At 54.0% G+C, this 18357-nt stretch overlaps 1 protein-coding gene across 1 annotated transcript in view; it reads right to left on the bottom strand.

Moving 5' to 3' along the window:
* Positions 1-15294, bottom strand: part of LOC140411187 (cullin-9) — a 463592-nt gene extending 448298 nt beyond the window's left edge. Inside the window, exon 1 of the mRNA XM_072500276.1 lies at positions 15192-15294. The gene's annotated coding sequence lies outside the window, so the exon portion shown is untranslated. The remainder of the gene's footprint in view (positions 1-15191) is intronic.
* Positions 15295-18357: the final 3063 nt, after the last annotated feature.

Genomic DNA, 18357 nt, shown 5'->3' with positions numbered 1-18357 from the left:
TTTCCACCTCTGGGAAAAACTAGAACCAGAGGACACAATCTCAGATTAAAGGAACGATCCTTTAAAACAGAGATGAGGAGGAATTTCTTCAGCCAGAGGGTGGTGAATCTGTGGAACTCTTTGCCACAGAAGGCTGTGGAGGCCAATTCACTGAGTATCTTTAAGACAGAGATAGATAGGTTCTTGATGAATAAGGGGATCAGGGGTTATGGGCAGAAGGCAGGAGAATGGGGATGAGAAAAATATCAGCCATGATTGAATGGCGGAGCAGACTCGGTGGGCCGATTGGCCTAATTCTGCTCCTATGTCTTATGGCAATTTAAATCCAGACTTGGAAGCAAAGGGTGTTTTTGTGACTGGAAGGCTGTTTCCTGTGGGGCCCTACAGGGCTCAGTAGGAGGTCCATTACTTTGCTAGGAGAGCTGTTAGCTGATGATTTGATGATAACAGGAGTTCAAGGCCTCAGTAAGCAAAGTTGCCAAGACCAGCTTAGGTGGAAAAGCACACATCTTAGAACAAAGTACTGCCATTTTGTGAGCAAAGCACAGACATACCATGTCAAATAGAGGATCCACTGAATTAAGTACACAGCTGACAGCAGCTTGCCTCTCTGCAATCTATTAACAGTAAGGACCCAACACCAAGTTCCCAAACCCACCTTCATCTAACACCTTCCAGCAACTGACACTCCCAGTTTAAAAATTCCTCATCACCATGTAAAGAATACTTCTATAGAATCATTGAATGGCTACAGCAAAAGAAGCCATTTGGCCCATTGAGTTCATGCCAGATGAATTAATACAAGAACAATTCAGCTATTCCCACTTCTTGGCCCTTTCCTTGTAGCTTTGCAAATACTTCCTTCAGGTGCTTATCTAAATCATAATCCTAAATCGCAATTCAATCATGCCTCCACCCCGCCCTCAGACAGTGCATTTCAGATCTAAACCACTCACTGTTCAGAATGTGTTGCCTCATATCATCTTTGCTGCTTTTGCCCATCATTTCAAATGTGCCCTTTGGTTCTCAACCCTCCAGCCAATGGGAACAGTTTCTCCCCATCTCGGACTAGGTCCCTCATGATTCTGAACACTTCTGTCAAATCTACTCTCAACCATCTATTCTCTCGTGCCCCACATTCTCCCATCCATTACTGGACATTCTCATATCTGGTACCATTCATGTGAATCTTCTGACCCCCTCTAAAGTCTTCACATAATGCGGCACGGTGGCACAGTGGCTTGCACTGCTGCCTCACAGCACCAGGGACCCGGGTTCAATTCCAGCATTGGGTGACTGTGAAGTTTGCACGATCTCCCCGTGTCCGTATGGTTCCTAATAATAATTTTTTTAAATAATAATCTTTATTGTCACAAGTAACCTTACATTAACACTGCAATAAAGTTACTGCGAAAAGTCCCTAGTCGCCACATTCCGGAGTCTGTTCGGGTCACAGAGGGAGAATTCAAAATGTCCAAATTACCTAACGGCACGTCTTTCAGGACTTGTGGGAGGAAACCGGAACACCCGGAGGAAACCCACACAGACACTGGGAGAACGTGCCGACTCCACACAGACAGTGGCCTCGGAATTGAACCCGGGACCCTGGAGTGCTACCCACTGTGCTACCGGTTTCCTCCGGGTGCTCCGGTTTCTTCCCACAGGAAATAAAGATGCGCAGGTTAGATGGATTGACCATTCCAAAATGCTCCTTCCTGTCCAAAGGTTAGATGGGGTTCTGGGGATAGGGCAGGGAGTGGGCCTAGGTTAGGAAGCTCTTTCAGAGGGTCAGTGCACACTCGATAAGCCTCCTTTTGCACAGTAGGGATTCTATGATGACATGAAAAACCTACAGTTGACAATTTGCAACATCAGTACAGAAAACACGCCCCATCAGTGTAATCCAAGTTCTCAGGGAAATAGTTTTGGCAACGATGTATTTCAAATGAATGTCAAGTGTCCCTTCACGGGTAGCACTGCTGGTGGTTAGCACTGCTGCCTCACGGTGCCGAGGACCCAGGTTCGATCCCGGCCCCGGGTCACTGTCCATGTGGAGGTTCCACATTCTCCCCATGTCTATGAGGGACTCACTCCCACAATCCAAAGATGTACAGGGTAGGTGGATTGGGCACGCTAAATTGCTCCTTAAAAGGAAAAATAAAATGTTCTTAAGAAATGGTTAGTGACAGGTTTGCTTTGCTACAAGGAGCAACCCTTGAATCTCACAGTGGGAAACAGGACCCCCCCCCCCAGTGCTAAATTAGAAAGAAAAAAGGGCGGCACGTGGCGTAGTGGTTAGCACTGGGACTACAGCGCTGAAGACCCAGGTTCGAATCCCGGCTCTGGGTCACTGTCCATGTAGAGTTTGCACAGTCTCCCCGTGTCTGCGTGGGTTGCACCCCCACAACCCAAAGATGTGCTGGTTAGGTGGATTGGCCACGCTAAATTGCCCCTTAATTGAGAAAAAAAAAATTAGGTATTCTAAATTAGAAAGAAAATTGTATAATGCTATCTCGTTCTAGTTTAGGTTATGCTTGTAGTATTTAGTAACCATAGCAAAAGACTCACAGGAATGGAAATTAATCATTAGCTGGGATAACTATCATACTTATCTTTCCACTGGTTTATCCATTGCTCAATGTGATGACAAAAGCACATTAGATTCCCAAATACATCTACCAGCAGCACCACTGAAGCCTCAGGAAAGTGTGTGGGTGACTACTCTTACCTCTCCAAAATGCACACTGCTGAGCATAGCTTCGTAAGTAGCCCATGTCTCTTGTGAATCAAGAGTAAATGGGGTGTAATCTGCCTCATGGGCAACAACCTGCACAATTACCTTGGGTAATGCCACAAATCGTATTAAATACCAACTTTATACTCTTGATTTCACTGACAGCAAGACTGAGAAATATCATCTCTTTCTAAGAGGCGAGTTACTTACTACAAGAAAAAACTGAGCTATTACAACACTCTGGGTGAGTGCGTGGTAGATTCCAGCCCACAGGCCCTGGAGTCCCAACACAAGTGAATTAACCAATAATTTGTATAAAATTCCCAAATTCTTTGGCCCTTGGCAGCCCAATAATTTACAGTCACCAGGTTTGTAAGTTCAAACACAATTACTGTTTATTCATAACAGAAATATAAAGATTAAATATGCAGGAATTACAAAAAATAACACCAAGCTAACCTGCTACCCCACTTTAATCACTCCAGCCGCTACCCACCCACACACACAAAGAAACAAACTCAGAGGGGTGGAAATGGGTAACAATAATAGGGATTAAGGCAAAAAGAAAAGAGTCCTTGCTTTCAACGGTGAATTCTTTGCAGCAAGCTGTCCTCCCAGAGTGAGTGAAGCCATCGGTGTGCAGAAGGTGATGGTCTTCTAGCAGAAACATTCATTCAGTACTCACAGGCAGCAAGATTTCTTCTGGAGCGACAGACTAGCCTTTTTAAGACTGGGCCTTGAAATCAAAGGTCCCCCTTTGATCCTTCTTGTCTCCTAAAACTCTGTCTGGCACCAAACCCAGCTTCCAGCAGAGTTTTAATCTCAATCCTTTTTAGTTTCAATAAAATTACATCCAGCCATACTGGAGGAGGAAAAGAGCTCTTACATTGGGTTGCTTAGAGAGAATTCATTCAGACCTTTGAGATGCTTCTTCCAGCTTTTGACCAGAAAGCGAAACTCCGAAAACCAGCCTCGTGACTCAAAAGCATCTCAGAGGAAAAATATCCAATCATCACTGGTGCAGGGACAAAATCACAGCCTTCTGAGCCGTTCATTGGCCACCAGCCACATCAATCAAATCGTTCTGGGCCATTCATTGGCCACCAGCCACATCAATCAAATCGAGTCAGCACTGTTGTCAGCCAATCTTCAATCACCAGCCCAAATCAGCATCACTATCTGGAATCTGTTTGTTTGAATTAAAGGCACAAGCCACTTTCCTTAAAGTCACAGGTCAATCTCCAGTTTAAACCAACCCAGGCTTCTGCTCGAATTAAAGACACAGTTCCATAAATCTTCCTTAAATCAAAATGTTGATAGTAAAATAAAAGGCGAAAACAGGGAACAAACAGGGATTAAAAGGTGGATCCTTACACAACTCGGCCTGCAGATTTTTTTTTAAATGTATTCCTGTGACTTGAGCATTGATGGCAGCTTTATTATCTGTCCCTAATTATCCTTGAGTTGGTGAAGAGCTGCCTTCTTGAACTGCCACAGTCCATGTGGTACAGGTACACCCACAGTGGTGTTAGGGAAGGGGGCGGTTCCAGGATTTCCACCCAGTGACAGTGAAGAAACAGTGATATATTTCCAAGTCAGGTTGGCGTGTGGCTTGGGGGAAAGTTGCAGGTGGTATTCCCATGCATCTGCTGCCTTTGTTCTTGCAGCTGGTAGAGATTGTCGGTCAGTGAGTAGCTGCACTGCATCTTGCAGATGGTGCCTTTCTCATTTCATTACAGAAATATCCCAAGCCAATAATAACAATTCCTCCATTTGTTCTGCATCTAACATCATTCATTGCTGTGACTAGTTTTGCCTGGAAGAGAATCCGCTAAACCAGTGCAAATACCTAGAGGCGTGTACACTTTGCCAGCAAGATGGCACCAGAGCTGGGTGATTCTCCGAGCTCTCTCACACAGATCCTCTTCCTACCTCTCTCATAACCATACTAATCTTTTAAAATTTAATTCTAACACTAACATTATCTCTAACCTTTCCCTTTTATGTTCTCTTGCAAGTCTGAAGAACTTGCATAGGCTGACCCACATGACTCGGTCCGACCCAACAGGATTCCTCCAGCGACCCAACCCTGGCCTCGACCTGGAAGTGGATGAGGCCCGACCGCAGTCTCGCGTAGTACCTGACCCAGCCCTCGGAGCACCCAATCCAGCCTGGGAAGCAACGGCACCCCCGGGAACACCTGATCCAGCTGCTGGAAGCCTGACCAGGCCCCCGACCACGAGACCCGGAAAGACCCCAAAACGGCGGAGACCCCATGCGACAACCCAAAAGCGCCAAAGGGTAGACCATATTCAAGAACCCAAGGCCCAACCGGATCGTGAACATGCCACCTGGCAACCACAAAATCGCAACTAGTGCCCAGGACCCTGCCAGACCTGATACCAAAAATGAAGCCAGTGCCCCGACCCCCGCCAGACTCAACCACTTACCTGACACAAGATCAGACTTCTCCCAGCAGATCTCGGGACCATTCAGGAGCAGCCGCTGACCGAGGAAGCGTGGGAAACACGGCGATCTGCAGGTGAGACTGAAGCAACGCGGTTTCAAGTCTCCGTTCCCCAGCATACTCCTGGCAAACATCCAAACAATCGGAAACAAGCTGGAAGAGCTTAACACCAGACTTACCTCTCAAAGGAAAGCGAGAGACTGCTGTGTGCTGTGTTTCACAGAGACATGGCTCACCCGCCTCACCGGACTGTGCCTTACAACCCGACGACTTCTCAATTCATCAGGCAGACCGCACCACATCATCAGGCAAAGCGAAGGGTGGAGGGGTTTGCCTCCTCATCAACACCTCCTAATGCTTCGACGTGGCGACCCTGGCAACCTACTGCTCCCCGTACCTGGAATACCTGACCATGAAGTGCCGCCCGTATTACGTTCCCCATGAGTTCACTTCTGCCATCAACATAGCAATCTACATCCCACCCCAGGCAGAAGGCGTTTGATGAATTGTACACTGCTATAAATGAATAAGTGGGCAGCACGCTAGCAATTCCGAATTTGGGTGGCTGTGTGGAGTTTGCACATTTGTCCCGTGTCTGCATGGGTTTCCACAGGGTGCTCCAGTTTCCTCCAAAGATGTGCAGGTTAGGTGGATTGGCTATGCTAAATTGCCCTTAGTGTCCAAAAAGGGTAGGTGGGGTTACTGATAGGTTGGAAGTGTGGGGTTAAGTGGGTGCTCTTTCCAAGGGCTGGTGCAGACTCGATGGTCCGAATGGCCTCCTTCTGCATTGTAAATTCTATGATTCTAATTGAAACAGAACACCCGGAGGTCTTGTTCATCGTGGCCGGGGACTTCAATCGGGCCAAGCTCATGAGTGCACTGCCAAAATTCCACCAACACAGCTCCTGTCCCACCAAGGGCGCAAACATCCTTGACCACTGCTACACAAACATCAAGGGCGCAACCGATCCATTCCCCGACCGCACTTCGGAAAATCAGACCATAATATGGTGTTCCGTATTATGGTGCATGACGTTAGTCACCATGGTTTAATCGGGAGATTCATTCCCTACTGAATGCCAGATAATAATAATCACTTATTGTCACAAGTAGGCTTCAATGAAGTTACTGTGAAAAGCTCCTAGTCGCCACATTCCGGGGCCAGATCTGAGGCGTTCAAGACAGGCGACACTGACCTATACATGAAATCCAGCTACAACCTCCGCAAAGTCATCAGGGGTGCCATGAGACAATACCAGACCAATCATGGACTCTCGTCGGCAGCGCAAGGCATAAACAACTTAATGGGCTGCAAAGCGAAGCCGAGTAGAATCTCTGGCAGCAGCGCACCCCTCCCTGATGAACTCAATGCATTCTATGCTCAGTTCGAGCAGGAAACTGTCAAATCGCTGTCGAGTGCCCCAGCAGCCTCAGACACACCCATACCCACCGTCACAGCTTCCAAAGTCAGGTCGGCCTTCTTGAAGATGAACCCTCGGAAAACAACTGGTCCTGACGGGGTCCCTGGTCGTGCACTCCGATCCTGCACGGACCAGCTGGCAGAGGTGTTCGCGGACATCTTCAACCTCTCCCTACTCCATTCCGAGGTCCCCACCTGCTTCAAGTTGACCACCATCATACCAAAGAAGAACCAGACAACATGCCTCAATGACTACCGTCCGGTGGTCTTGACATCGATCATAATGTAATGCTTTGAGAGGTTGGTCATGAGACACAACTCCATACTCCCAGAATGCCTTGACCCACTGCAATTCGCATACCGCTGCAACCGGTCCACAGCAGACGCTATCTCCCTGGCCCTACACTCACCCTTGGAGTATCTCGACACAAGGATTCCTACGTCAGACTCCTATTCATTGACTACTGCTCCGCCTTCAACACCATAATCCCAGCAAAGCTCATGTCAAAGCTCCAAAACCTAGGACATGGCTCCTCCCTCTGCAATTGGGTCCTCGACTTCCTGCCCATAAACCACAATCAGTAGGGATCTACAACAACACCTCCTCCACGATAGTCCTCAATACTGGGGCGTCGCAAGGCTGCACACTTAGCCCCCTACTATACTCCCTATATACACACACTGTGGCAAAATGTGACTCCAATTCCAACTCCAGGTTTGCTGATGACAGGACTGTAATGGGTCAGATCTCGAACGATGAGTCAGAGTACAGGAGGGAGATAGAGAACCTAGTGGAGTGGTTTAACAACAGCAATCTCTCCCTCAATGTCAGCAAACGACAGAGCTAGTTATTGACTACAGGAAGCAAAGTATCGTACACACCCCTGTTTGGAGATGGTTGACAGCTTCAAATTCCTGTGTGCACATCACCAAAAATCTGTCCTGGTCCACCCACATCAACGCTACCACCAAGGAAGCACAACAGCACCCATAATTCCTCAGGAAACTAAGGGAATTTGGCATGTCCACATTGACTCTTAACAATTTTTACAGATGTACCATAAAAAGCATCGCATCTGCCTGCATCACAGCCTGGTATGGCAACTGCTCAGCCCAAGACCATAAGAAACTACAGAGAGACGTGAACCCGCTTCCCATCCATTGACTTTGTCTACACCTCTCGCTGCCTGGGGAAAACGGGCAGCAAAATCAAAGACCCATCTTCCAACTTCTTCCATTGGGCAGGAGATACAAAAGCCTGAGAACACGATCTAACAGGTTCAACAACAGCTTCTTCCCCGCTGTTACCAGACTCCTAAATGGACTTCACCACACATCTTCTCTACTAAGCAGTATTACACTTCCGTATGCTTCACCCAATGCCTGTGTATTTACATTGTGTTTTCATGAATGCCCTACGTTTTTTATATGCCTGGAACGATCTGTCTGAACTGTACGCAGCACAATACTTTTCAACTGTACCTCGGTACACGTGACAATAAAACTAATCCAAATCCAATCCACGATGAGCTACAAATCAGACCACATCCAAGACATCTGTGGGATTAAAAAAATCATTACACCAACATATTCATAACTTAATCAACGTTTAACAGGATTCCAACTGATGGCCAGGTGAAAACCTCCTGACCTCTGAGTGAGTTTATATTGAGTCATTGCTGCTCCTCAGGTACTGTTACACTCCCTTTTAAACTCACCGTCACCCCTCCAACAGAAAAATCCAATCATGGACCTGATTGCCTTTGCAAACCACAAGCCCATCTCCAATCTCCCTCTCTTGCCAATCACCAAATTCATCCTCGTGTCACAAGGATCTTGCACAACTCGGGGGCATTACCACCCCCATCTACTTCCAGCCTCTGACACATTCTTCTCCTTGATGTCATTTTCTGGCACATTTCTCACACGGGGAGAATGTGCAGACTCCGCACACAGTGATCCAAGCCGGGAGCCGAAAACAGGTCCATGGCGATGTGAAGCAACGGTGCTAACCACTGTGCTGCCGTGCCGTCCCCAAAAAACGTTTTTGCAACTTGTCTATTTCTTTGCCCATAACAAGCTTAAATTACCAAGTTGTTGTCGCTATCACTAAAATGCCCCTCCACCACCACCACAACGACCTGGATGACTTCATTCCCAGAATTAGGTCCAGCACTGCACCGTCCCTTGTTGGACCCTCTACTTATTGACATACTTGGAAAGTTAAACAGAAAGATTAAAGTTTTGGTTTATCAAGGTGCAGGGTAACAATATGTTTCATCGAGATGGAGAGGTGTTACAAGAAGACGACACCATCCATGGCTAACTAAGGAAGTTAGGGGTGTATCAAATTGAAAGAAAATATATACAAGATTGCAAAGAATAGCGGTTGGACAGATTACAAAAAATTTAGAAACCAGCAAAAAGATGACTTTAAAAAAAGGAGAAATTAGAGTACGAGAGAAAAGCAAAAAGAAATATAAAAAGTGTAACAGGAAATGACAGCATACAAACCCACCAGAAAATAAAGTCCACAGTAGGGAAATGTGGTAAAAAGAATGAAAGACGCTCTCTCTCTGATCATAAGCAGCATTTGCAACAAAATGAATTAAGTGATAACACAAATAGAAATAAGTGAGTATGATTATGATAACCATTACAGAGAAATGGTGGCAAAGTACTTTGCATCCTTCGTAAATGTGATTCCCCGAACTGGACACAATATTCCAGTTGAGGCTTTGACAAAGTCATCCAGACTCAAAACGTTAGCTCCCGTCTCTCTCCACAGATGCTGTCAGACCTGCTGAGATTGTTTATACAATTTTTTTCGTGTTTTTGTTTTATACAGATTTACATAACTTTGCTTTTATACCCTTTCCCCCATACATAAAGCATCCTAACCCAAGTAACCGCTCTCTCAATTAGTCACCTTCAATCATTTATCCATATACATCCAGGTCCCTCTGCGCCTGCACCTACTTTGGAATTGTATCCTTGAGTTAATGTTGTGTCTCTGTCTTCTTTCTACCAATACGAATCATTTCCCACTTCTTTACATCAACTTTCATCTGCCGTTTACTCACCCATTCCACCAACCTGTGTTCTTTTGGAGTTCCTCCTCAACTCAACAGTATTTGTATCATCTGCAACTTTTGAATTGTGCCCTGTACACCAAGGTCTAGATCAATATATATCAGGAAAGCCTTACATCAATCCCTGGAGAACTCCACCACAAACCTTCCTCCAGTCTGAAAAAACAACTGTTAACCACTGCTCTCCATTTCTCGTCACTTAAACAATTTCAGATTTTTTGCTACTGTCACTTTTAGCCCATGAGCTCTAATTTTGTTCAAGTCTGTTGTGCGGCACTGTATCAAACACCTTTGGAAGTCCATGTACACCACATCAGCAGCATTTCCCTCATCGACCCTCTCTGTTACCTCTTCGAAAAACTTCAAGGTAAGGACGATTTGCCTTTCACAAATTAATTAACCCACATTTGCTGAAGTGACCATCTATTTGGCCCTGAATTAATCATTTCTTGAAGCTTCCCAGGTTTAAACTGATTGGCCTGTAGTTGCTGGACTTATCTTTACACCCTTTTTTAAACAAGGGATGAGATGAACCTTTATAAGGGTATATACGGTATTAATAAACTCAAAGACCAATCATTTAACCATGAACATTCTTTTTTGAATCAGTCAATACTGCACAAGCTGAAGCTTCAACTACAAGGATATCAAAAAAATCCTTGCACACATCGTCAAGGCAACTTTTAATATAAGGTCAGAGCAATGAAAGTAATGGGCTTTAGCAGCAGTGTTCATTTCCATGGAATTCAATCCTGTAAAGCCAGCTTTAGTTCAAAAACCTGATTATTCCTGAGCTTGGTATTCAGGTTTGATAAAACACATGACACCAACACGTCCATTGCTGAATTTACATTGAGTTTATGCTCCTGATTATGATCCAAGGAGCACTGCCGGAATCTGCACCTGCCTGTGTCAGGATCAGCTCAGTAACCTCCCGAATCTCACCAGCAGCCACCAGATTAGTGCTCTGCAATTCCTCCCAATGCCTATGTCCTCCCTCCTCTACCCGTCATACTCAAACCCTGAGCCCTCTCACGTTTTCCCTGTCCCACTGCCCCATGCTCCCTCTTCCTCCCACTGACCCATGCAGGGACCGTATTCAATTCCGACCTTAAGTGACTGCGTGGATCATAGAATTCACAGTGCAAAAGGAGGCCATTCGGCCCATCGAGTCTGCACCAGCCCTTGGAAAGAGCACCCCACTCAAGCACACGCCTCCTCCACCTAATCCCTTTAACCCAGTAATCCAAATAACCTTTTTTTTGGACACTAAGGGCAATTTAGCATGGCCAATCCACCTAATCCCCACGTCCTTGGCCTGTGGGAGGAAACTGGAGCACTCGAGGGAACCCACGCGCACACACAGGGAGAACGTGCAGACACCCCGCAGACAGTGATGGGATTTATCCTAGGATTCTCTGGGAAGCTAGGGAGGAGATTGCTGAGCCTTTGATCTTTAAGTCATCTTTGTCTACAGGAATAGTGCCAGAAGACTGGAGGATAGCAAATGTTGTCCCCTTGTTCAAGAAGGGGAGTAGAGATAACCCCGGTAACTATAGACCAGTGAGCCTTACTTCTGTTGTGGGCAAAATCTAGGAAAGGTTTATAAGAGATAGGATGTATAATCATCTGGAAAGGAATAATTTTATTAGAGACAGTCAACACGGTTTTGTGAAGGGTAGGTCGTGCCTCACAAACCTTATTGAGTTCTTTGAGAAGGTGACCAAACAGGTGGATGAGGGTAAAGCAGTTGATGTGGTGTATATGGATTTCAGTAAAGCATTTGACAAGGTTCCCCACGGTAGGCTACTGCAGAAAATACGGAGACATGGGATTCAGGGTGATTTAGCAGTTTGGATCAGAAATTGGCTAGTTGGAAGAAGACAAAGGGTGGTGGTTGATGGGAAATGATCAGACTGGAGTCCAGTTACTAGTGGTGTACCACAAGGATCTGTTTTGGGGCCACTGCTGTTTGTCATTTTTATAAATGACCTGGAGGAGGGCGTAGAAGGATGGGGGAGTAAATTTGCAGATGACACTAAAGTCGGTGGAGTTGTGGACAGTGCGGAAGGATGTTACAAGTTACAGAGGGACATAGGTAAGCTGCAGCGCTGGGCTGAGAGGTGGCAAATGGAGTTTAATGCAGAAAAGTGTGAGGTGATTCATTTTGGAAGGAATAACAGGAAGACAGAGTACTGGGCTAATGGTAAGATTCTTGGCAGTGTGGATGAGCAGAGAGATCTAGTCCATGTACATAGATCCCTGAAAGTTGCCACCCAGGTTGAGAGGGTTGTTAAGGCGGCGTACGGTGTGTTAGCTTTTATTGGTAGAGGGATTGAGTTTCGGAGCCATGAGGTCATGTTGCAGCTGTACAAAACTCTGGTGCGGCCGTATTTGGAGTATTGCGTACAATTCTGGTCGCCGCATTATAGGAAGAATGTGGAAGCATTGGAAAGGGTGCAGAGGAGATTTACCAGAATGTTGCCTGGTATGGAGGGAAGATCTTATGAGGAAAGGCTGAGGGACCTGAGGCTCTTTTCGTTAGAGAAGGTTAAGAGGTGACTTAATTTAGGCATAGAAGATGATCAGAGGATTGGATAGGGTGGACAGTGAGAGCCTTTTTCCTCGGATGGTGATGTCTAGCACGAGGGGACATAGCTTTAAATTGAGGGGAGATAAATATAGGACAGATGTCAGAGGTAGGTTCTTTACTCAGAGTAGTAAGGGTGTGGAATGCCCTGCCTGCAACAGTAGTGGACTCGCCAACACTAAGGGCATTCAAATGGTCATTGGATAGACATATGGACGATAAGGGAATAGTGTAGATGGGCTTTAGAGTGGTTTCACAGGTCGGCGCAACATCGAGGGCCGAAGGGCCTGCACTGCGCTGTAATGTTCTATGTCCTAAGCCGGGAATCGAACCTGGGACCCTGGAGCTGTGAAGCAACTGTGCTAACCACTGTGCTACCATGCTGCCCCACTCCCACCTCCATCCCTCACCCTTCACCACCGTCGGTCTCTCACCCCTTCCAACACCGTCAGTCCCTCACCCCCTCCACCACCGCCAGTCCCTCATCCCCTCCACCACAGTCAGTCCCTCACCCCATCCACCACTGTCAGTCCCTCATCCCCTCCACCACTGTCAGTCCCTCATCCCCTCCAACACCGTCAGTCTCTCACCCCCTCCAACACCGTCAGTCCCTCGCCCCCTCCACGACCGTCAGTCCCTCGCCCCCTACACAACCATCAGTCCCTAGCCCCCTCCACCACCATCAGTCCCTCACCCCCTCAACTTTCTCCCATCAGCTAACCTTTCACTTCCCCTCACCGGGTTTCAGGAAACTCAACCCCCCCCCCCTTGCCCGGCGCACCTCCCCACCCCCACCCCCCCTCACCCAGCCACACCCCCCCCCCCTGCACGGCCTCACCTCCCTCTCCCCCTGCCCCCCCCCGGGGCCCGGCCTCACCCCCCCCCCCCCTCCCCCCCGGCCTGGCCTCACACTTCCCTCTCCCCACCCACCTGCCTGGCCTCCCTCACCCCCCCCCCTGACCGGCCTCAACCCCCCACAACCCACCCCCCCCCCGGGCCCGGCCTCACCCCCCCCCTCCACCCCCCCCCCGGGGCCCGGTCTCACCCCCCCCCCCCCCCCCCCCCGTCCTGTCTCACCTCCCTCTCTCCCCCGCCGCCCCCCCCCTCCACCCCCCCCATCCCCCACCCCCCGGCCTCAACCCCCCTCCTCCCGGCCTCAACCCCCCTCCCCCCGGCCTCAACCCCCCTCCCCCCTCCTCCCGGCCTCAACCCCCTTCCTCCCGGCCTCAACCCCCCTCCTCCCGGCCTCAATCCCCCTCCTCCCGGCCTCAATCCCCCTCCTCCCGGCCTCAATCCCCCTCCTCCCGGCCTCAATCCCCCTCCTCCCGGCCTCAACTCCCCTCCCCCCTCCTCCCGGCCTCAACTCCCCTCCCCCCTCCTCCCGGCCTCAACTCCCCTCCCCCCTCCCCCCTCCTCCCGGCCTCAACCCCCCTCCACCACCGGCCTCACCCTCCCCCTCCCCCCACCGGCCTCACCCTCCCCCCACCGGCCTCAACCCCCCTCCCCCACCGGCCTCACCCTCCCCCTCCCGGCCTCACCCTCCCCCCCCCCCCCCCCACCGGCCTCCCCCTCCCCCTCCTCCCGGCTTCAACCCCCCCCCCCACCGGCCTCACCCTCCTCTCCCCCCCCCCCACCGGCCTCTCCCTCCCCCCACCGGCCTCTCCCCCTCCCCCCCCACCGGCCTCTCCCCCTCCCCCCCCACCGGCCTCTCCCCCCCCCCCCCCCCACCGGCCTCACCCCCCTCCCCCCGGCCTCACCCCAAACCCCCCCTCCCCCCCCCGGCCTCACCCCCAACCCCCCTCCCCCCCCCGGCCTCACCCCCAACCCCCCCGGCCTCACCCCCAACCCCCCTCCCCCCCCAACCCCCCTCCCCCCCCAACCCCCCTCCCCCCCTCCCCGGCCTCACCCCCAACCCCCCTCCCCCCCCAACCCCCCCCCCCCCGGCCTCACCCCCCTCCCCGGCCTCACCCCCAACCCCCCTCCCCCCCCAACCCCCCCCCCCCGGCCTCACCCCCAACCCCCTCCCCCCCCAACCCCCCTCCCCCCCCCCCCCCGGCCTCACCCCCAACCCCCCTCCCCCCCCCCGGCCTCACCCCCAACCCCCCTCCCCCCCCAACCCCCCCCCTCCCCCCCCCCGGCCTCACCCCCAACCCCCCTCCCCCCCCAACCCCCCCCCTCCCCAACCCCCCCCCCGGCCTCACCCCCAACCCCCCTCCCCCCCCAACCCCCCCCCTCCCCAACCCCCCCCCCGGCCTCACCCCCAACCCCCCTCCCCCCCCAACCCCCCCCCCCCGGCCTCACCCCCAACCCCCCTCCCCCCCCACCCCCCTCCCCCCCCCCGGCCTCCCCCCCCACCCCCCTCCCCCCCCCCCGGCCTCCCCCCCCACCCCCCTCCCCCCCCCCCGGCCTCACCCCCAACCCCCCCTCCCCCCCCCCCGGCCTCACCCCCAACCCCCCTCCCCCCCCCCCGGCCTCACCCCAACCCCCCTCCCCCCGGCCTCACCCCCAACCCCCCTTCCCCCCCCCCCCCCCCCTGGCCTCACCCCCAACCCCCCTTCCCCCCCCCCCCCGGCCTCACCCCCAACCCCCCTCCCCCCCCCCAACCCCCCTCCCCCCCCGGCCTCACCCCCAACCCCCCTCCCCCCCCCCCCCCCGGCCTCACCCCCAACCCCCCTCCCCCCCCCCCCCCCCGGCCTCACCCCCAACCCCCCTCCCCCCCCGGCCTCACCCCCAACCCCCCTCCCCCCCCGGCCTCACCCCCAACCCCCCTCCCCACCCCACCCCACCGGCCTCCCCTCCCCATCCCCTCCCCATCCCACCGGCCTCACCCTCCCCCCCGGCCTCACCCCCAGCCTCAACCGGCCTCACCCCCCTCCTCCCGCACTCACCGGGCCGCCGCCGCTCTCTCCCCCGGATTTTTCCACCCGGTTCCGTGGCGCAGAAACGGCCGCTGACGCCACTTCCGTTCCCCGCGCTGCGGGCCGCCTCCAGGCACCAGAAACCCTGAGAGACACCGCCCCCCGCGGCCCGGAGAGGAACCACACCGCCCCCCGCGGCCCGGAGAGGAGGTGCACCGCCCCCCGCGGCCCGGAGAGGAACTGCACCGCCCCCCGCGGCCCGGAGAGGAACTGCACCGCCCACCGCGGCCCGGAGAGGAACTGCACCGCCCACCGCGGCCCGGAGAGGAACTGCACCGCCCACTGCGGCCCGGAGAGCACCCTCCCCCCGCGAAGCTCGGAGGAACTGCACCGCCCCGGCGAAGCTCGGAGGAACTGCACCGCCCCCCACGGCCGGAGAGGAACTGCACCGCCCCACGGGGCCCCTGCGGCCCGGAGATGAACTGAACTGCACCGCCCCCCGCGGACCGGAGAGGAACTGCACCGCTGCCCGGAGAGGAACTGCACCGCCCCCCGCGGACCGGAGAGGAACTGCACCGCTGCCCGGAGAGGAACTGCACCGCCCCCCGCGGACCGGAGAGGAACTGCACCGCGGCCCGGAAGGGTAACTGCCCCGCCCCCCCGCGGCCCGCAGAGGAACTGCACCGCACCCTGCGGCTCGGAGTGGAACCGCCCGCCCCCCGCGAACCGGAGTGGAACTGCACCGCCCCCAAAACCAGAAGCCCCAAAACCCCCATCCACCCCTCCCCCCAAAACCCCCATCCACCCCTCCCCCCAAAACCCCCATCCACCCCTCCCCCCAAAACCCCCATCCACCCCTCCCCCCAAAACCCCCATCCACCCCTCCCCCCAAAACCCCCATCCACCCCTCCCCCCAAAACCCCCATCCACCCCTCCCCCAAAACCCCCATCCATCCCTCCCCCAAAACCCCCATCCATCCCCCCCCCCCAAAACCCCCATCCACCCCCTCCCCCAAAACCCCCATCCACCCCCTCCCCCCAAACCCCCATCCACCCCCTCCCCCAAAACCCCCATCCACCCCCTCCCCCAAAACCCCCATCCACCCCTCCCCCCAAAACCCCCATCCACCCCTCCCCCCCAAAACCCCCATCCACCCCTCCCCCCAAACCCCCATCCACCCGTCCCCCCAAACCTCAACCACCTCCTTCCCCCAAACCCCCATCCACCCCTCCCCCCAAACCCCCATCCACCCCTCCCCCAAACCCCCATCCACCCCTTCCCCCAAACCCCCATCCACCCCTTCCCCCAAACCCCCATCCACCCCTCCCCATCCACCCCTTCCCCCAAACCCCCATCCACCCCTCTCCCAAACTCCCATCCACCCCTCCCCCAAACCCCTATCCACCCCTCCCCCCAAAATCCCCATCCACCCCTCCCCCCAATCCTCAACCACCTCCTTCCCCCAAACCCCCATTCACCCCTTCCCCCAAACCCCCATCCACCCCCTCACCCCAATCCTCAACCACCTCCTTCCCCCAAACCCCCATTCACCCCCTTCCCCCAAACCCCCATCCACCCCCTCACCCAAAACCCCCATCCACCCCCAACAACACCATCCTCCCCCAACAACAGCATCCACCCCCTCACCCAAAACCCTCATCCACCCCTCCCCCAAACCTCAACCACCCCCTTCCCTAAAAACCCCATCCACCCCTCCCCCAAACCCACACCACTCCCCCAAAAACCCCATCCACCACTCCTCCAAACCCACACCACTCCCCCAAAACCCCCATCCACCCCCTCCCCATCCACCCCCAACAACACCATCCACCCCCTCCCCCACCACCCCCTCCTGCAAAAAACCCATCCACCCCCTCCCCCAAAACCCCCATCTACCCCCTCACCCAAAACCCCCATCCACCCCCTCACCCAAAACCCCCATCCTCCCCTCCCCCCAAACCTCAACCACCTCCTTCCCCCAAACCCCCATCCACCCCTCCCCCCAAACCTCAACCACCCCCTTCCCCCAAACCCCCATCCACCCCTTCTCCAAACCCCCATCCACCCCTCCCCCCAAACCCCCATCCACCTCTCCCCCCAAAGCCCCATCCACCCCTCCCCCAAACCCCCATCCACCCCTCTCCCCAAACCCCCATCCACCCCTCCCCCATCCACCCCTCCCCCCAACCCCCATCCACCCCTCCCCCAAACCCCCATCCACCCCTCCCCCCAAACCCCCATTCACCCCTTCCCCCAAACCCCCATCCACTCCCTCACCCAAAACCCCCATCCACCCCCAACAACACCATCCACCCCCAACAACAGCATCCACCCCCTCCCGCAAAAAAACCATCCACCCCCTCCCCCAAAACCCCCATCCACCCCCTCACCCAAAACCCCCATCCACCCCTCCCCCAAACCTCAACCACCCCCTTCCCTAAAAACCCCATCCACCCCTCCCCCAAACCCACACCACTCCCCCAAAAACCCCATCCACCACTCCCCCAAAAACCCCATCCACCACTCCTCCAAACCCACACCACTCCCCCAAAACCCCCATCCATCCCCAACAACACCATCCACCCCCAACAACACCATCCACCCCCTCCCCCACCACCCCCTCCAAACCCACACCACTCCCCCAAAACCCCCATCCACCCCCTCCCCATCCACCCCCAACAACACCATCCACCCCCTCCCCCACCACCCCCTCCTGCAAAAAACCCATCCACCCCCTCCCCCAAAACCCCCATCTACCCCCTCACCCAAAACCCCCATGCACCCCCTCACCCAAACCCCCATCCTCCCCTCCCCATAAACCTCAACCACCCCTTCCCCAAAAACCTCATCCACCCCTTCCCCAAAATCCCCCATCCACCCCCTCTCCCCAAAACCCCCATCCACCCTCTCTCTCAAAACCCTAACCCCGACCGCTCCCCCAACTCCAGTCCTCCCCCTGTCCCTCCCCCCAAAACCCCCATTTATCCCCTCCCCCAAAACCCCTCATCCATCCCATCCATCCCCTCCCCCAAAACCCCTATCCATATGCAGACAGGCTCTGTGCCTGCCTGGTTTCTTAGCATTGTCCATTTTTCCCTGCAATCTTTGCAAATGTCCATTTTGTATTCTGGAAGTGGCCATCCCAGATAGTTACACCCCTGCCCCTCCTCCTAACCCCCATCTTCCCTCTGCTCC

Source organism: Scyliorhinus torazame, chromosome 4, assembly GCF_047496885.1.
Source record: "Scyliorhinus torazame isolate Kashiwa2021f chromosome 4, sScyTor2.1, whole genome shotgun sequence".
NCBI classification, from domain to species: domain Eukaryota; kingdom Metazoa; phylum Chordata; class Chondrichthyes; order Carcharhiniformes; family Scyliorhinidae; genus Scyliorhinus; species Scyliorhinus torazame.
This window is presented reverse-complemented; position numbering and strand designations above follow the sequence as displayed.